Source organism: Theropithecus gelada, chromosome 1, assembly GCF_003255815.1.
Source record: "Theropithecus gelada isolate Dixy chromosome 1, Tgel_1.0, whole genome shotgun sequence".
In the NCBI taxonomy this organism is placed as follows: Eukaryota; Metazoa; Chordata; class Mammalia; order Primates; family Cercopithecidae; genus Theropithecus; species Theropithecus gelada.
In genome coordinates this window covers 8,162,136-8,183,288 of record NC_037668.1, presented here as the reverse complement: position 1 = coordinate 8,183,288, position 21,153 = coordinate 8,162,136, and the positions used below count along the sequence as shown (strand labels likewise).

General features: G+C 39.9%; 1 long non-coding RNA gene across 1 annotated transcript in view; it reads left to right on the top strand.

Moving 5' to 3' along the window:
- The window catches only part of LOC112613146, a 55,205-nt gene that overhangs the window by 10,893 nt on the left and 23,159 nt on the right, over window positions 1-21,153 (top strand). The window contains exon 2 of the long non-coding RNA XR_003116922.1: window positions 6,982-7,062. This is a non-coding gene — a long non-coding RNA (uncharacterized LOC112613146). The remainder of the gene's footprint in view (window positions 1-6,981; window positions 7,063-21,153) is intronic.

Below are 21,153 nucleotides of genomic sequence, written 5' to 3'. Positions count from 1 at the left end.
CTTTTTGCTTAGACTTGCTTTGGGTATGCGGGCTCTTTTTTGGTTCCATATGAATTTTAGAATTGTTTTTTCTAATTTTGTGAAGAATGATGGTGGTATTTTGATGGGGATTGCACTGAATGTGTAGATTGCTTTTGGCAGTATGGTCATTTTCACAATATTGATTCTACTTATCCATGAGCATGGGATGTGTTTCCAGTTGTTGTATCGTCTATGATCTCTTTCAGCAGTGTTTTGTAGTTTTCCTTGTAGAGATTTTTTGACTCCTTCGTTAGGTATATTCCTAAATATTTTAATTTTTTGGCAGCTATTGGAAAAGGGGCTGAGTTCTTGATTTGATTCTCTGCTTGGTCGCTGTTGTTGTATCGAAAAGCTACTGATTTGTGTACATTAATCTTGTATCCAGAAACTTTGCTGAATTCTTTTATCATTTCTAGGAGCTTTCTGGAGGAATCTTTAGGGTTTTCAAGGTAAATGATCACATGGTCAACAAACACTGACAGTTTGACTTCCTCTTTACTGGTTTGGATGTCCTTTATTTCCTTCTCTTGTCTGACTGCTCTGGCTAGGACTTCCAGTACTATGTTGAAGAGGAGTGGTGAAAGTGGGCATTCTTACCTTGTTCTGGTTCTCAGAGGGAATGCTTTCAACTTTTCCCCATTCGGTATTATGTTGGCTGTGGGTTTGTTGTAGATGGCTTTTATTACATTGAGATTATGTCCCTCATATGCCAATTTTGCCAAGAGCTTTAATCATAAAGGGATGCTGGATTTTGTTAAATGCTTTTTCTGCATCTATTGAGATGATAGTGTGATTTTTGTTTTTAATTCTGTTTATGTTGTGTATCACATTTATTGACTTGCATATGTTAAACCATCACCGCATCCCTGGTATGAGACCCACTTGATTGTGGCGGATTATCTTTTTGATATGTTGTTGGATTTGCTTAGCTAGTTTTTTGTTTTTTGTTTTGTTTTGTTTTGTTTTGTTTTTGGAGTCTTGCTCTGTCGCCCAGGCCAGGAGTGCAGTGGCACCCTCTCAGCTCATTGCAAGCTCCACCTCCTGGGTTCATGCCATTTCCCAGTCTCAGGCTCCAGAGTAGCTGGGACTACAGGCGCCCGCCACCACGCCCAGCTAATTTTTTGTATTTTTAGTAGAGACGGGGTTTCACCGTGTTAGCCAGGATGGATATTTTGTTAAGGATTTTAGCATCTATGTTCATCAAGGATATTGGTCTGTAGTTTTCTTTTTTGGTTTTGTCCTTTCTGGTTTTGGTATTAAGGTAATGCAAGCTTCATAGAATGAATTAGGGAGGGTTCGTTCTTTCTCTGTCTTGTGGAATAGTGTCAAAAGGATTGGTACCGATTCTTCCTTGAATATCTGCTAGAATTCTGCTGTGAATCTGTCTGGTCCCAGACACTTTTTGTTGGTAACCTTTTTTTTTTTTTTTTTTTGAGACAGTTTCGCTCTTGTTGCCCAGGCTGGAGTGCAATGGTGCAAACTCAGCTCACTGCAACCTCCATCTCCCGGGTTCAAGCGATTCTCCTGCCTCAGCCTCCCAAGTAGCTGGGATTACAGGCATGCACCACCACACCCAGCTGAATTTGCATTTTTAGTAGAGATGGGGTTTCACCATGTTGGTCAGGCTGGTCACAAACAGTAATTTTTTAATTACCATATCAATCTCACTGCTTGTTATTGGTCTGTTCAGAGTATCTAATTTTTCCTAATTTAAGCTAAGAGGGTTATATTTTTCCAGGAATTTATCCATCTCTTCTAGGTTTTCTAGTTTATGTGTGTGAAGGTGTTTATAGTATCCTTGAATGATCTTTTGTATTTCAGTGGTGTCCGTTATAATATCTCCTGCATCATTTCTTAATGAGGTTATTTGGATTTTCTTCTTTTCTTGGTTAATCTTGCTAACGGTCTATCAATTTTATTTATCTTTTCAGAGAACCAGCTTTTTGTTTCATTTACCTTTTGTATTTTTTTGTGTGTTTCAGTTTCATTTAGTTCTGGTCTGATCATGTTTTTTTTGTTTGTTTTTTTTTTGTTTGTTTTTTCTGCTGTTGGGTTTGGGTTTGGTTTGTTCTTATTTCTTTAGTTCCTTGAGGTGTGAGCTTAGAATGTCAGTTAGTGCTCTTTCAGTCTTTTTGATATAGGCATTTGGTGTTACGAACTTTCCTCTTAGCACCGCCTTTGCTGTATCCCAGAGGTTTTGATAGGTTGTGTCATTACTGTCATTCAGTTTGAAGAATTTTTTAATTTCCACGTTGATTTTGTTTTTGACCCAATGCTCATTCAGAAGCAGGTTATTTAATTTCTATGTATTTGCATGGTTTTGAAGGTTCCTTTTGGAGTTGATTTCCCTTTTTATTCCACTGTGGTCTGAGAGAGTGCTTGATATAATTTCAATTTTCTTAAATGTTTTGAGACTCTTATGGCCTATCGTATGGTCTATCCTGGAGAAAGTTCCATGAGTTGTTGAATAGAATGTGTATTCTGTGGTTGTTGGATGAAATATTCTGTATATATCTATTAAGTCCATTCGTTCCAAGGTGTCATTTAAATCCATTGTTTCTTTGTTGATTTTCTTTCTTGATGACCTGTCAAGTGCTGTCAGTGGAGTACTGAAGTCCCACACTATTATTATGTTGCTGTCTATCTCATTTCTTAAGTCTATTAGTAATTGTTTTATAAATTTGGTAGCTCCAGTGTTAGGCTCCAGTTACATATATGTTTAGGATTGTGATATTTTCCTCTTGGACAAGGCCTTTTACTGTTATATAATGTCCCTCTTTGTCTCTTTTAACTGCTGTTGCTTTAAAGTTTGTTTTGTTAGATATAAGAATAGCTACCCCACTCACATTTGGTGTCTATTTGCATGAAATGCCTTTCCCCCTGCTCTTTACTTTAAGTTAATATGAGTCCTTATGTGTTAGTTTAGTCTCCTGAAGGCAGCAGGTAGTTGGCTGGTGAGTTCTTATCCATTCTGAGGTTCTGTATCTTTTACATGGAGCATTTAGGCCATTTACATTCAATGTTAGTATTGAGATGTGAGTTACTATTGCATTCATTGTGCTATTTTTTGCCTGTGTACCTTGGATTTTTTGATGTTTTTGCCTTTTAACTTGTTTTTTTGTTTTATTGGTCCTGTGTGATTTATGCTTTAAAGAGTTTCTGTTTTGATGTGTTTCCAGGATTTGTTTAAAGATTTTGAGCTTCTTTTAGCAGTTCTTGTAGTGGTGGCTTGGTAGTATCAAATTCTCTCACCGATTGTTTGTCTGAAAAAGACCGTATCTTTCCTTCATATATGATGCTTAGTTTCACTGGATACAAAATTCTTGGCTGATAATTGTTTTGTTTGAGGAGGCTGAAGATAGGGCCCCAATCCCTTCTAGCTTATAGGGTTTCTGCTGAGAAATCTGCTGTTAATCTGATAGATTTTCCTTTGTAAGTTACCTGGTGCTTCTTTTACCGCTCTTAAGATTCTTTTCTTCGTCTTAACTTTAGATAACCTGATGACAATGTGCCTAGGCAATGGGCTTTTTGTGACGAATTTCCCTGGTGTTCTTTGTGCTTCTTGTATTTGGTTGTCTAAATCTCTAGCAAGGTGGGGGAAGTTTTCCTTGATTATTCCCCCAAAATGTTTTCCAAGCTTCTAGAATTCTCTTCTTCCTCAGGAACACCAATTATTCTTAGGTTTGGTTACTTAACATAATCCCAGACTTTTTTTGGAGGCTTTGTTCATATTTTCTTATTCTTTTTTATTTGCCTTTGTTGGATTGGGTTAATTTGAAGACCTGGTCTTCGAACTCTGAATTTCCTTCTTCTACTTGTTCAATTCTGTTGCTGAGACTTCCCAGAGCATTTTGCATTTCTGTAAGTGTCTCCAATGTTCCCTGAATTTTTTATTGTTTTTTTCTTTAAGCTATTTTCCTTGAATATTTTTCCCTTCAATTCTTGTATCATTTTTTGGATTTCCTTGCATTGGGCTTTGTCTTTCCCTGTTGCCTCCCTAATTAGGTTAATAATTAACCTTCTGAATTCTTTTTCAGGTAAATCAAGGATTTCTTCTTGGTTTGGATTCATTGCTGGTGAACTGGTATGATTTCTGGGGGGTGGTAAAGAGCCTTGTAACTAGAGTTGATTTTCTGGTTCCTTCTCATTTGGGTAGGCTCTGTCAGAGGCAACGTCTAGGGCTGAAGGCTGTTGTTCAGATTCTTTTGTCCCACGATGTGTTCCCTTGATGTAGTACTCTCCCCCTTTTCCTATGGATGTAGCTTCCTGTGAGCCAAACTGCAGTGATAGTTGTCTCTCTTCTGTGTCTAGCCACCCAGGGAGACCTGGCTCCGGGCTGGTACTGGGGGTTGTCTGCACAGAGTCCTGTGATGTAAACTGTCTCTGGGTCTCTTAGCCGTGGATACCAGAGCCTGTTCCAGTGAGGGTGCAATGAACTCCGTGAAGGTTCTTAGCTTTGGTGGTTTAATGCTCTATTTTTGTGCTGGTTGGCCTCCTCCAGAGAGCATCAGCTATGGTAGTATGGAGAGGAATGGATGGTGGGTGGGGCCCTAGAACTCCCAAGATTATATGACCTTTGTCTTCAGCTACCAGGGTGGATAGGGAAGGACCATCAGGTGGGGTCAGGGCTAGGCCTGTCTGAGTTCAGACTCTCCTTGTGGGGGTCTTGCTGTGGCTGAGTATTTGGGGTATCTCCTGGGTCCTGCAGGAGCAGTCAGCTTCCTTCAGAGGGTCTGTGGGTCCTTTCGGGATTGCTGGCTTGTGCTAGCAGTCGATCTGGAGCTGAAATTCACAATGCAAGCCTTCGCACGCTGCTCTGTCCATCTGAATAATCTAGTTCTGCCTCCCGTCTGCCATAATGATCTCTCTCCCTCTCCATTGCTTTTAGAAAATAGGAAACCTAAGTAGATTACAGAGAATCAAGTTTGATACACTTAATCTACTCAGGCTCAGAAAGGAGAGTTCACAAATCCTAAACCATTCTGAAAATCATCAGTATTGGAATGCATTCAACACATGGTTGCTGAGGACCTACTCTGTACTGAGCACTGTTCTAGAGATAATACAGTGTTAAACCTGACAAAAATTCTCGCTTGTGGAGCTTGCATTCCAGTGAAGACTTTTCCTTCTTGGCAGCAGTCCTAGGTGGGTTGGGTGGGGTGATGGCAAGGAGAAAGAGAATGAAGTTGTAGATTGTGGAAATTGCACACTTGCTCTATTATCTGATCATGAAATAAAAGCATAAGCAATGTGATATCCAGGCCTTATGACTCACGCCTGTAATCTCAACACTTTGGGAGGCCAAGGTGGAAGGATCATTTGAGTCCAGGCATTCAAGACTAGCCTGGGCAACATAATGAGACCTCATCTGTACAAAATATTTTTAAAAATTAGCCGGGCATGGTGGCATGCACCTGTAATCCCAGCTACTTGGAAAGCTGAGGTGGGAGGATCTCTGGAGCCAGGGAGGTCAACATTGCAGTGAGCCCTGACCATACCACTGCACTCCAGCCTGAGTCACAAAGCAAGACTCTGTCTCAAAATTAATAATAAAATAATAAACCAAAAAAACCGATAGCAATGTGAACCAAATAGATTTTTATAAGGATGATATCCATTAAGTCTTCTTCATTCTCATGGCTCTTGTCCCTGTGTTTAGCTGCCTTAAGAATGTAGCCAAATCTTATCTCCCTCTAGTGAAAATCACTTAGTAGAAAGTTACATTAATGCACAAATTCACAAAGAGAATTTGCATGATTTTCAGAACTAAATTAATCCCTAATTTACTGGCATACAGCTCTTTGAGCCAAAAGATCATATTGCACTTTAAACAATATAAACTCATCCTTTATCAGTCTTCATTTGCATAAGAAGCATCTTATTCTCAGCCAAACAATGCAAATCAAATCCTGAAAGTTATTTGTTCCAGCACAAGACTTTGAATATTCTGTTTCATTTTCTACTCCTACAGTTAATCTGCCAGAGCCAAGATTATTCCTTCATCTTTTCTTAGTCCCTGAACCTTTTGCAAAGCCAATGAAATTGATGGGATTTCTCAGAAATATGAGGGTACAGGAAAATGTGCACTCATACACAAATATATTTTGAATGCCACTTTTTAAAAAAATCACCAAGTCCAACCCCCATATGATAAAAATGATAAATTAAGGCTATGGGAAGTTAAAAAATATGCTAAAGATGGTTAAGAGACATACTGAAAGTCACACAGTCGACAGAGCAGTACATGAAACCAAGTTCTCAAAAGTTTGTGTTTTGTTCTGCCAGTACCTGAGACCACTCTCAGATATATAGGTCCCCAGCTCTGAACCACTTTGTCAATATTAACATAGAACAGCATTATCTTTGTAACACATTTGCACTCTGATTCCTTTGTGAACAGGGTTAATGTGTCCTGTGACCCACAATGATTTTAGGGTTGCCACTTGAGCTGAACAGGGCCTTCCCTCCCACCTTCGAACGCAGAAACTCTGGGTGGGCATCCAGAGCAACTCAGCAACATGACTGCCATCACAAACATGTGCAGAAAGAGTTCTGACCTGTTGTGTTGGATGCCAGAGAATGGAATAGTTTTGTAGCTCTCCTTTGTGGCTTATTCCTTACTGAACAGCCATTCTGCTTTTGACCTGAAAAACTGGGCCAGGGAGATGCTGTACCATCAGGCATATTTCTTATTGGACTGTGAAAGTCTAGCATATGGCTAATTACAATTTACACCTCCTTAAGTGCTCTAACAATCCACTAAAGGCTGTTTTGTCTCTTTGGTTTACTGTTTGTAGCACTTTTTGCAGGCGAAGCAGTAAACAATTCCTTTGGAGGTACTTTTTAATTTCAAATGATGATGGAAGATGATGATCTTCTGTCTGGGTTGTTAATGATATATTCTCAGCCTGATCTGTTAAATGACTGTGTTTCTAATGATGTGTCATTTGCTTTTTACAGTGTCCTGGTGACCGGTTTTCTATTTCTTCATCTTCCTTCCATGGTGGAGACATGCCCATTGAGGATAAAATAAGAACTAAGGTAGGTGAAGGAAAAATAAAGAAGATGAGATTTTAGGAACAAAATATCTATGACATAAAATGCACTAATAGAAGTAATAACTAATAAAGATATTTGAAGTGACTTGTTTCATTTTTGTATTCTTATTTTTGTCACTGCCCTTTTCAGCTGTGTGTTTGTGAGACAAAATTGTGCTCTGTGGCAAGAAGATGGGTGTCTCTTAAAACAGCATAGAATGGAAAAATATTGCCTCAAAGTTAATGTAGTTTTTAATTTGTTAGATATTAAAATGCAAGCTGATAACTAGACATCACTTAAAAAGAGAGGTTTTCTATTTAATGAAGTGGTTTGCACGGGGAATAGACGTTCTGACAGAGCTGGTCTATTGATGTTGGATGTAGAAGGCAGGATGAATTTAGTCCCAGGGCTCTCTACTGGCACTGCCAACAGGTGACCAGCTGGCACCAAATATGAGCATGACAGCTTGGTGCACTCAACTGAGACCCACGTTTCTATTTTCCTTCATCCAGGGAGTAGCTAAAAACATGATCTCTAATTCCCCTACTGGCATGGAACAGGGCAGAAATAAATGAATTTCCAGTTAACAATTCTAAGTAAAAATGTGTCCAATAATTTATAATTTTAAAGTTTAAGCTTAGTAGTGTTTATAAAGTGATCCATGGACTAAAGTAATGTAAGCCTCATGAGTTCTCCACCATATGAACATATTTAGAAAAGCTGACAATATGAGAGATTTCAAATTTGCAAATTCATCTTTGAGATCAATGTTAATGGGATGAATATCTTTAGGAAAAACTTATACCTCCTTGATGCGGATACACAGCAAGGAGAGAAGACTCAGCCCTTCTCCTTTAATCCTAAATTGTTTGATTTGACTTAAGCCCAACTTAGCTGTGATAAAGATTTTCACAAATATTTCATATGAGTTCTTGAAGTTTAATGTTTTCCTTTTCATTAATATTTCTCTTTTAAAAAATATATATATATTTCTCTTTTAATTTTACGGGTACCTTAAAAGGTGCCCTTAAAGCTCCCAAGGAAGGGTTTAAAAGAGGAAAAAAGGAGTTATGACAACCTGCTTCAGTGAGGCTCAGGATTATTACACCTCAGGGTCAGATGGGCCAATCAGACAGATGGACCTGAAACACCAAGGTGTGTCCCTTGAGCCCCAGCCAGCTGCTCTGTAGGAGACCAGGAAGTCTCAAACTTCCTACAAACAGTGGCTGTTTAGGACAGAGGGGCATCTGGAGTTCAATCACAATCATACCCACCTCCCTACTTCTCTGGCACCTTTCAAGAGAATATATATTCTTTCTTTAGGAATATATATGATATGTTCCCCAAGAAAATTTTAAAATACTTGCATACAGAGAACCAAAAGTACAAAGTTACATGAAACAAAATACTTTACAGAAAAGAGGCGAGAGGGCTGGTTATAGCATTGGTTGGAGGGGGAGTCTTATGAAAAAAGAACTTTGATATGATTGCTTGTAGTATTTTTTTAATAGCTTCCACTGCTCGTTATACTCATTTTCCTTTAAATACATGAACATATTTACAATAACTAACTTTAAGTCCTTGTCCCCTCATCTGCTGTTCTATCATCCTTCATTTCTGGATTTGTTTCTATTGACTAATTTTTCTCCTGGTTATAGGTCTCAATTTCCTACTTCTTCTCATATATAGTAATTTCTTATTGGATACTGTAAGTTTCTTATTGGATACTGAAATTTTTTTATTGAGCATTGGAATTTGTTGTCTTAAGGGGTGGTAGAGTTTTTTCTAGCAGGCAACTAATTTACTTGTGCATTAGCTTGAGTCTTTGGAAACTTGTTCTTAAGCTTTGTTGGAGTGAATTTAGAGTAACCTTTACTACAGGGCCAGTTTACTTCTCCTAGAAAGGCATGATTTCTGAAGTTTCTGTGAATGCCCCACATGTTCAAAGTAGACTCTTCGACTTGGCTTTTGCCTCTTTCATACCTTGGAACTGCTTTTTCTGAGATAACCAGTAACTTCTAAATCCAAAGGATACTTTTCAGTTTTCATCTTACTTGACTTCTTGGCGGTGGCATTTAACACTGTTAACCACCCCTACGCTCTGGAAGCACTCACTTCTGTAGCTTTTGTTTCATGACATTCTCCTTGTTTTCCTCTTACCTCCATGATTATTTTGCAGGTTTTCCATCTCCTAGCCAATCCTTAAATATTACTCAGAGATATTTCCTCAATCCCTTTTCTTATTTTGTTCTATATTCTCTTTCTCCAGGGAATCCCATGATGTCTGTCCCATGGCTTCCATTACCCCCGATTTTACACTGAAAACAACACAACACAAAACAAAACAAAACAAACAAACAAACAAACAAAAAACCTGTGTATTCTCAACCCCAGACCTCTCGTCCAAGCTTCAGATCCCTGTCCTCAATGCCAACTACTTCCTCAGTCTCTCTTTTTGGATATCTCACACATATTGTGTTCAAAAGTGACCTTATGACTCCAGCCCATGCACTACATCTGCTCCTCTTCCAAGGTTCCTGTCTCATTAAAAGATAGCATCCTGTTCCCCATACAAAAAAAAGGCGGTGGGGGGGACTCATTCCTGAAACTTCACCTCTGATATATATGAATCATCAAAGATAATCCTTTTTTTCCTTCTAAATATCTCTTGAATCTGTTCCCAAGATCCAGTAAGAAACTATTGGTCCTGCACACCAGCCGGGTTCTAGAGAAGAAGAGGTATACTTGGCATGTTGATGTAGCAGGGCTGAGACAGCCTCAGATGTTACCCACAGCCAGATTGTTTTAGAAGAATTAGGACATTTTCTAAGCATTTAGAGAATAGTCGAGACATGGTGTAGGACCTGAAAAAGTATCAAGATGGGACAAAAAGGGTACAGCAGAAGTCTGAGTAAATCATAGGCTCCATGGGACCAAGGGTATGTCAGTGGATTCCAGAGTAGATGCACGAGCAAGGAGACCAGAGTATCCACCCACACCCACCTTGTACAAGATCCAAACAGACCTCCCTCTTCTAATTAAGCTGTAATACTGAGGAAGGAATGGAGAGACCTCAAATTGACTAAAAGCAAATGTTCAGCTTCCAGAAGAATGGGGGCTTGAAGTTGAAATTAGCTTCACTTATATAAAAAATAAAATTCTGCTTCTTGAAAAGGAATGAAAATCATACCCAATATGTGAATAATACCAAATACCACTGCTAAATACTTTATATTTAACCTGAATTGTGAATAAGCATAGATGCAAAGATCAAGTAGGTTCTGCAATTAGGAATCTCCACTGCCATCATTCTCTTCTAAGCCACCATCGTCTCTTGCCTAGATGTCAGTAATCATCTCCTGAATGTTCTCTCGAGTTCATTCTTCTTTACCTCCAGTCCCCTTCTCCACACCAATATGTAATGATTTTTTTTTTGAGACAGAGACTCACTCTGTTGCCCAGTCTGTAGTGCAGTGGCATGGTCTCAGCTCACTGCAACCTACACCTCCCAGGTTCAAGCAATTCTCCTGTTTCAGCCTCCCAAGTTGCTGGGACTACAGGCACATGCCACGTCTGGGTAATTTTTTGTATTTTTAGTAGAGATCGCGTTTCACCATGTTAGCCAGGATGGTCTTGATCACCTGATCACATGATCCGCCCACCTCGGCCTCCCAAAGTGCTGGGAGTACAGGTGTGAGCCACCGCGCCCGGCCTGTGATTGTTTTTTTGTTTTTTTGTTTTTGTTTTTTTTAATGCAGACTTGATCCTATCACTCATCTGCTTATAACCTGTTAACACTTTCTCTGTTCCTAGAGTCCAAATGCATTTACCAGCACCTCCAAAACCCTGCACTCCACTGCAGTTACCCCTCAGGTTCCCTTTCCTCCATTCTCTCCTTCACTCTCCCCATTGCAGGGGTAGTGCATTGGACTTCTTGAAGCTTCTGTAGTATGCTGAACCTATAGGACCCTTTCCTCCTGGAATACCCCTCTTCCTTCTCCCTCTATACCCACACCAACCTGTTAACCAGCCTGGCATCATTCACTTCCCTGCTTAAGTGCTACTTCTGCCTTGAAGCCTTCTTCCTTTGCTCAGGTCAGGCCAGAACCTGTGACACACTTTTATTGGCTCCCTGTCATTTTACCTCATAGCACTTTACCATACCTGGGCTCCATGAGAGGAGAGATGGGGCGTGCCAATCCTCAACACCCGGAACACATACAGCACCCCAAACGGCTGTCTGGCACAAAGAGGGCATGCAATGAATGTTGAATAAATAAAAAGAGTCCAGAAAACTAATTCTCACCAAAATGTTAATTGATAGTGGTTTAAAGGACTTCTTAAAGGGTAGAGGATATCGAGGTAAACTCTGCAAACTTTAAGGAGTGCATCTCTACCGGCAAAGATTCAATTATTAGCATATTTCTTGCTAGAGGCTTCCTAGTTCCTGACATTTCAGTCTGTTCACTAAGAGAGAAGGGAACAGAGATATTCCTTAAATCCCTGTGTCATCTGTCCCCTGCCTGCCTCTCTCACTTCATCTTGTCCCACAGCTCCTCCCCTCTCCTGTGCTCTGCCCAGATGGGATTTGTTGCAGTTCCTTGACTGGTAAGTTCTTTCCCTACCGGTCTCTGGTCCCTCCATGTGGGATGCTCTCTCCACCCCCATCTTGCTCTTTACAAGGAGAGCACCTTTACAACACAAATGCCACTGCCCAAGAGAGGCCAGCTCTGTTATTCCCTGTTGTTGCACTCTCTTTGTGCCTGTCAGAGCATTTAACCACAGTTGGTAATTTCATGCATTTATTTATTTACTTACTTTAGTCTATCTCCTTTACTAATCTGTAAATAAAGGCAGGGACAACATCTACTTCGTTCACTGTTGTTTGCCCAGAATCTAGCACAGGGCCTAGGACATAGTTGGTAAATCCTATTTATTGAATAAAGGAATATTTACAATAAAGCAGAGCTGATAAATTTATTGACTGTCACGCCATATGTATCTTAAAGGGAAACTGGAATGTTTGTGTTAACATTATGGAGGTTTGCCAAGCCAGACATAAAAGTAAATCTAAAGTTGCATCTGAAAGATTACTTAGCTGAAGGTGGAGGGAAAGGGAAGGAAAGAGGAAAGAAAGGAATGGGAAGGCTAGAGAATGGGATAAAAAATAAGCAGAAGTAAAGGAGCAAATGCAGATTGGAACATTTTCTCTGATGTGTTCTCCCAAGAACTTTGTCTTAGAGATTTCTTTTTTCTATGCTTTAAGCCTATACAAATTAACGTGAAGGAAAAAAATATTCAGCCCGTAGATTAATTTTGCCAAGTAAGTCATTGGGCTCCTGTATTCATTTCCTATTGCTGCTATATGTAACAAGTCGCCACAAACGTTGTGGCTAAAAACAACAGACGTTTACTCTTCTTACAGTTCTAGACGTCAGAAGTTCGAAATGAGTCTTACAGGGCAAAAATCAAGGGGTCTGCAGGAATGGTTCCTCCTGGAAGCTCCAGCGGAGAATTCTTCCCTGCCTCTTCCAGCTTCTGGGGCTGCCAGCATTTCTTGGCTTATGTTACTTCACTCCACTCTCTGCTTCTGCGGTCCCATTACCTTCTCTGTGTGTGCTTTCTCCACTTGTGTGGTCAAATCTCTTTCTGCTTCCTTTTGATTACACAATTACATTTAGGGCCCACCTGAATAAGCCATGCTCATCTCCTGCTATCAGGATCCTTAATTTAACACATCCGCAAGGCCCCTTGTGTGGCTGTGTACTCACAGGTTCCAGGGATTAAGTTACGTATGGCTTCGAGGCCCATTACTGAGCCTACTGCAGGTCTATTTCAAATGTAAATTTCTATCTCACTGCCTCCTCAAACCAACATGTGTTTGTTTGTTTGGGGTATTGGTTTTGTTTGTTTTTTAGAATTCTAATAACTACTTTTTTTTTTTTTTTTTTTTTTTTTTTGCCTTCAGAGCTCTAGCAATTTTCAATGCTAATCAAACTTCAACTGTCGGTATAATGCCTCATATTTCTCCTAGATCCAAAACTTGATTTTTAGAAGGGAGAGAAAGTATATTGTAAGCCAACTTCAACTTTGTTTCCTCTCAGGCACCTGTAAAGAACTACCTGAGACTGGGTAATTTATAAAGAAAACAGGTTTAATTGACTCACAGTTCTGCAGGCTTAACAGGAAATATAACTGGGAGGCCTCAGGAAACAATCAGGAAGGCAGAGGGGAATGAGGCACATTTTCCCATGGTGGAGCAGGAGAGAGAATAGGGGGCCACACACTGTTAAATGCCACCAGATCTCATGAGAATTCTGTCATGAGACAGCACTAGGGGGATGATACTGAACTGTTAAAAACCACCCCCATGATCCAGTCACCTCCCACGCCCCACCTTCAACATGTAGAGATCACAATTCGACATGAGACTTGGGTGGGGACACAGAACAAACCGTATCAGCATCTCTTTCGAAAGGGGTCTCCAGTGAAACTAAACATAAATTAAGTCTTTACCTGATTAAAAATCTCTTTTAGAGATGTCAGAAAATAAAACTTCCAGAGATTTCTATTTGGCAAAGTTCTGAGCAACACCCTTTAATTTGTTTTGGGTCTTATAAGATCTAGTTCTGTTTGTCTAGAGGCAGTAGAAATTCACGGCAGGGAGTGTTGTGTTTTTCTACTTCCACTCCACAGAACTGGAACTTGAAAATCAATTTGAATGGTGTTTGCTCATTAAGCTGTTATTTAATAACCCTGAAAACCAGCCAAACTGCATAACCCCAGGTAAAAGTCAAGTTACGCTTAAGGAAATAACTGTAATGACCACTCCCTGAAGGTACATAAGTGTCTGGCCTTCACTGAAAGCCTGAGTGCAGAGCCTGGAGCTGCTCTTTGAAGGAGACCTTAGTCTGTGGCCAGGCAGGTAGGAAGCTATTTCTGTAATGAGCCCCGGCCTTCTCAGCTCAGTTGTTATGGACATATATTAGTTACTCTCAGACCAGTGCTGTCCAATAGAAATATAATGTGAGCATTATATTTAAGCATGTCATTGAAATTTTTCTAGTAAAAGCAAAAAAGCAAGTGAAATTAATTTTAGTAATATGGCTTGTTTAATTCTGTATGTTCAAAATACTGTCATTTCAACATGAATCAATAAAATGAATAATTATTGAGGGTGGGTGCAGTGGCTCACACCTATAATCCCAGCACTTTGGGAGGCTGAGGCGGGTGGATCACCTGAGGTCAGGAGTTCAAGACCAGCCTAACCAACATGGTGAAACCCCATCTCTACTAAAAATACAAAAAATTAGCCAGGCGTGGTGGCAGGTTCCTGTAATCCCAGCTACTCAGGAGACTGAGGCAGAAGAATCGCTTGAACCCAGGAGGCAGAGGTTGCAGAGAGCCGAGATGGTGCCATTGTACTCAAGCCTGGGCAACAAGAGCAAGATTCCATCTCAAACAAACAAAAAAGAATAATTATTGAGAGAGTTTATATTATTTTATTTTTTCATATTAAGTCGTAATTCTGGTGTGTATTGTATGCTTCTATGACATATCAATTTGGACCAGCCATCTTTCATGTGTGCAGTAGCCCCAAGTGGGTAGTGGCTACCATATCAGACAGTACAGTTACAGCCTTTATGGTTGATTAATAAAATTATATTTGGTCATTAGTTATTCTTCTGCCATCATAAATAAACTCTTTTACTCCTGTATATACTTTCTGGTTTTGTTGTATTTTTTTGCTTATTAGGTTTCTTTTTAGCTATTTTTATTTTCGTCATTGGGAAACAGGAAGTTGAAACAGGAAGTTCCACCCCTTAAGAGAAGAGAACACCCCTTTCTGTTAAGGGGTAGAAGTTGGAGGGTAACCCATGTAATAAAAATGAGATAAAATGATTTTTATTCCCCTAGTTAGCATCACAGATGCCCTCTGAGCCCTTCAAAAAGATATCCTCCAAGTTCCAGAATGTGGCCTTGGCCTGAAAAACAGCACATGGGAACAGGTGATGAAACCATACTTCAACTGCTCTAGCAAAACCCAAATGCCTCCCAAGATAGCAGCAACACCTGTCAACATGAGATCGGGACAGCTCAGTCTCTGCATGAAGAAATAGTCTTGAACTGGGATGGGATTCTGGAAATCTGGCTTTACTAGCTAGTTGGGAGACCTTGGGTAATTTATTTATTTAAATTATTTGAACCTCAGAGCACTCTTTACTAAAATGATGAAGTTAGAATAGATCAGTGGTTTTCTAACATTAAGCTGTGAACTCATTTTTCAAACAAAACTACAGAGAATCCCAGTGCTTCAAATAGATCCAAGTAGAGCTTCTCTGATACCAGTAATGACAAGAAGTTATAAGGATTGGACCAGCAATCTACTGCCTCTGTCTTCCTTTTGCATCTGAGGCACAGTTTGAAAACGTGGATAGAGTCTCCACTATAGCTTTCAGCATTGAGCTTTCTAATTCTCTGCCATTCTGCATTGTGCTGTATCAGCCAATACTCCCAGTTAGCTCAAGCTGTAGACTAAGAACAAAGTAGGTAGGAGATCATTTCCCCAGGAGACTTGGCACAGGTTCTAAGCACATTTTCTTTGGAGCCCCACTACCCTACCCTACAGCATATCAAATACCTAATTTGCTTTTGTTGTTTTAGAGACTTTTTTTTTTCCCCCCCAGGTCTCAGGTATTTGTAAAAGTCCTTAAAAAACCCATGGGCTAATGTACAAAATCCTCACTTTCCTTTTTGCCACTTTTTTTTTTTTTTTGAGACAGGTTCTCACTCTGTCACCCAGAATACAGTACAGTGGCTCCATCATGGTTCATTGCAGCCTCAACTCCTGGGCTCAAGCAATCCTCCTGCCTCAGCCTACCTAGAAGCTGGAAATACTGGCACTTGCCACCATCCCCAGCTAATTTTTAAATTTTTTATAGAGACTAGGTATCCCTATGTTGCCCAGACTGGTCTCCAACTCCTGGCTTAAGCAATCCTCCTGCCTCAGCCTCCCAAAGTGCTGGGATTACAAGTATGAGCCACTGTTCCCAGCTACTTTTTGCAACTCTTCTTTAATTCCTGTCTTACAGCTAGAATATAAAGATAACTAATCTAGGATATCAAAACCATGAATGAATGAGCAAAGGGATATATGTGTTGTATAAAAATTGCAGTAGAACCAAAGTTCAGTAAATATAAAAGTATCTGATCTGAACCTGGATATTTTACGGTATGTGACTGTTGACATAATAAATAATACATGACTTTGATACTACTAAGAAAAAATACGTCTAATTATTGGACAAATAGCAATCATTAGGAGATAAACTTTTCTTGTTTTTTTTTTCCTAATCTGCTGCGTGATTTTATATTTATATATAGATATAAAATAACTGTAAATAATATATATATAATTATATATTATACCACAAAGCTTAATTAAATGGAGAATCTACATGGTTCTCCATTTAATTAAGATTATATCTCCATTTAATTAAGATTATAATTATATAATTAATTTATTTATATATAAATACATATATATATATAAATACATATATATATATATATATGTATTTTGTTTGTTTGTTTGTTTGTTTGAGACGGAGCCTTGCTCTGCTGTCCAGGCTGGAGTGCAGTGGTGCGATCTTGGCTCACTGCAAGCCAAGCTCCGCCTCCCAGGTTCACGCCATTCTCCTGCCTCAGCCTCCCAAATAGCTGGGACCACAGGTGCCCACCACCACGCCCGGCTAATTTTTTGTATTTTTAGTAGAAACGGGGTCTCACTGTGTTAGCCAGGATGGTCTCGATCTCCTGACCTTGTGATCCACCTGCCTCGGCCTCCCAAAGTGCTGGGATTACAGGTGTGAGCCACCACGCCCGGCCCTGATAATATTATAAATTGAGGCAATATTTCACTTTGTAGCACTATCAGAGAATGAAGTATTCTACTTGAACAAAAACCCAAATAATCATTTTACTAAAAAACCATGTAGATTCTCCATTTAATTAAGCTTTGTGGTATTTTCCTGAGATTTTCACTGAAGACTGCTTTCTTCGAAGCATTCCCTACCTGAAGATTACAGGTGAGACATGGGAGGCAAGTTTTCCTATATCTGATGAGGTGGTAAACTTTATTTCTTACCCTCAGTCTCAGCCCCGGAGATGCCAAAAAGGGAAAGAGAGTGATGAATTGCCAAAACTATCAAACCAAACGGACAACAACAACAAAAATCAAGACAGAAAAAAACAAACATAAGCAAAGGTCTTAAGGATTTAGGAAAATAACCAGAAGAATGAAAATAAAGTGTGTAACTTTGTTTATTTATTTGAGATGGAGCCTCACTCTTATTGCCCAGGCTGGAGTGCAACAACGCGATCTCAGCTCACTACAACCTCTACCTCCCAGGTTCAAGCGACTCTCCTGCCTCAGCCTCCTGAGTAGCTGGGATTACAGGCATGTGCCACCACACCTGGCTAATTTTTTGTATTTTTAGTAGAGACGGGGTTTCACCATGTTGGCCAGGCTGGTCTCGAACTCCTGACCTCAGGTGATCCACCCACATCAGCCTCCCAAAGTGCTGGGATTACAGGCATGAGCCACTGTGCCCAGCCAATTTTTGACTCTTAATTATGGTTTCCATCTCTCTACTGAAATCTCTCAACACTTCTTGCTCTTCAGCCAAGCAGAATTTTTAGCATGCTACTCATAGTTATTTAAAGTTCCTGCCTGATAGTTTAAACATCTGAGTCATATCTGAATCAGATGTTTGATTGTTTTATGTCTTCCCCTTGATTATTCTGTCTTATAATTTTTGAAAGAATGCTAGACATTGTATGTAGAAGAGCAGTGGAGACTGAGATAAATAACATTTATGTCCAAAAATAGATATGCTTCTTTTTATCAATAAGGAGAGTTAAATCAATCTGGTCAGGTGTTTAACTGAGTTTGGTACCTTCAGTGCATCACAGGATTTCTGTTAAATAAAAAAAATCTAAACATTGGTAATAAAAAGTGATAAAGTGGGCTGGACATGGTGTCTCATGCCTGTAATCTCAGTGCTTTGGGAGGCCAAGATGGGAGGACTGCTTGAGGTCAGGTGTTTGAGATGAGCCTGGGCAATATGGCAAGACTCTATCTCTACCAAAAAGCAAAACAAAAAAAAAAGCCTCTTGTGGCATCTCCAAAGTCACAAACAGAAAATAAATTAATTAATTAAAGTAAAAAGGTGGTAAATTGGGAGAAGATATTCCCAAAATCCCAATATCTAACACTAGCAAGTGCTATATATCTAAGATATACACAAAACAACTTTAAATCAACAACAAGAAGAAGTCAGGAAATTCCATAGAAAAATAACATATAAGCAATAAAATAGACATATTGGCATTTCTTGGATGAGGATATTGGAATAACTAATGATATGAAGACATGCTCAATCTTTCAACAGACTTGAGAATTGAGATACCACTTTTCACCAATCAGATTCCCAATTTTTTTTTTTTTTTTTTTTTGAGACAGAGTCTTGGTCTGTCACCGAGGCTGGAGTATGGTGATGCAATCTTGGCTCCCTGCAATCTCCACCTCCCAGGCTCAAGTGATTCTTGTGCCTCAGCCTCCTGAGTAGCCATAATTATATGTGTGCACCACCACACCCAGCTAATTTTTACATTTTTAGTAGAGATGGTGTTTCTCCATGTTGGCTAGGCTGGTCTCAAACTCCTAAAATCAAGTCTTCCTCAGCCTCCCAAAGTGCTAGGATTATAGGCATGAGCTACCATGCCCAGCCTAGATTGGCAAAAATTTTAAAGTCTGATAACACTGAGTGTTGATAAACATTTGGGGAAACAAGAGCTGCTAGTACACGTGTAAATTTGTGAGCAGATAGCCAGTCTATGGTGAGTAAACAACCCATTCCTGGGCATAAGCCTTGGGTAAACTCTTGCACAGGACTGAAAGAAACATTGTCCAGCAAATATTAAGCACTGAATAAAATGTCCCTTTTTTTTTTTTTTTTTTTTTTTTTTTTGACACAGAGTCTCACGCTGTTGCTCAGGCTGGAGTGCAATGGCGCCATCTCAGCTCACTGCAACCTCTGCCTCCCAGGTTCAAGCAATTCTCCTGCCTCAGCTTCCCAAGTAACTGGGATTACAGACGCCCACCACCATGCCCAGCTAATTTTTGTCTTTTTAGTAGAGGTAGGGTTTCACCATGCTCGCCAGGCTGGTCTCAAACTGAAGTAATCCACCCTCCTCAGCCTCCCAAAGTGCTGAGATTACAGGTGTGAGCTACTGCGCGCAACCTGTATAAAATGCATATTAAACGAATGCATGAAAGTATTCATCACAGCATTGTTTGTAGTGAGTGGACTTGAGGCAACCCAATCGTCTAATCCTAGAAGCGCAAGAAGATAAAACAGATGTGAGGAATGTATTTGGCAATAGCTAACACTGGTGGAAATACTGCAGTGTGCCAGGCAGTCTTCTAAGTGCCTCATGTGTATTAACACAATTATCCTCACAACAATGCTATAAGGTGTTTCTTTTAGATAGAAGAGATTAAGTTAGATTAAGCTGGGGGTCATGCAAACAGTAAGAGTCAGAGTTGAGTTTGAACCCAGGCACCTGGCTTCCACAGCCAAGCTCTGAATCCCCCATGCTGAGGGGCTGCCTACCTTCTATACTGCATGTCCCTGCAAGAAGGTGGTCTGATCTGTTCAGGAGTTGAGCTGAGTTTAGTACCTTCAGTGCACCACAGTGCATCTGTTCAACAAATAAAATCTAAACATTGTTAATAAAAATGTTTCTACCTAACCCTTTCTATTACTTACCTTCTTTTCCTCTTCAAAGGGAAACAGTTTCAACTTGTCCTCCAGTAGCTAGGAGCACACCTCAGCTAGCTTGCAAATGTTTCTTCCTCTGTATAGTCAGTACAACCGTATCCTTCCAGGCCCTTCAAATCTCTGAAGATCTTGTAAGAAGCTGGGACCTCAAGCAGCCTCTCTTTCACTCCTAGTCTTCTTGAAGTTCATTTCCAAATAACCTGAGATATTCTGGTGCTTTCCTCCAAGTCCCTTTCTCCTGGGGTGCAAGCACATTCCACCCTACCAGGATCTTCCAGACTTGAGTCTGAATGATATCTTAGTGCCCAACAGGCTTGGGATCATGTGAATGCCAATCATTGCACTGGGCTGTGATGTAGTAGTCCTTCAGAGGAGAGCATGGTCTACGCTGAAAGACCCCAAACTATTAAACTTTGGATTTGTTTTGTCTTATTTTTACAAAATGTTCTACCTTCTCTTTCTTTACATAATTATTGTCTCTTTTAGTCCTGTCCCCTTTATCACTTGCTAGTCGGTGTGTTTTTCCTTGCAGTGTTCTTGAACTGCCCATCATCTCAGCCAGTTGTGGGAAACCAGATGACCCAGCTTGGTAGAAGTGTGCCTAAAGAAGTTGTTGGGTCCTCAGCCAAACTCTGAAGGACTCTGTGTAGGAGCTTGGTGGAAACTGTTTTCAAATGTAAATTCTAACACTTGTTGAGTCATTGAATGCATAGCCTGTAGCCCCTACTGTACCAGGTTATCTTACTTCATCCTCAGGACCTCCTTGGGAGATAGGTACAAGTGTCCCCGTTTTGCAGATACTGAAGCTCAGCGGGGCAGTAAGGGCCTTGCCAGAGGTAAAATAGTTAAAAGGCTGCAGAGCTGGAATTCAGCCCAGGTCTTTTGGCACAACTACCTTGAACTCTTTCATTCTCTTTTATTTTTGCTGATTTCCATGCCCAAAATTGCCAGTTAATTAAACTATATTTAAACAGTACATTTCTGGTTTTAATTTTTCTTTTTTCCAAAACCACATTACCTATTATTTGAAATACCCTCTTACTTTAGAATATTCAGTGGCATAGTATAGATTAATTATGAAATGGAAATTTACTGCAAAGAAAACAAATCACTATAGCAAGAAGCACAATTCATTTCTTTTCAAAGAAAGCTCTATTTCCACCAGCCTGGGTCTTCTTTTGTGGAGGAGTCTCCTTTCCTTGGAGCAGATTTGTTGATTTTGCAAGTACTTACTATGGTGCACTATGTA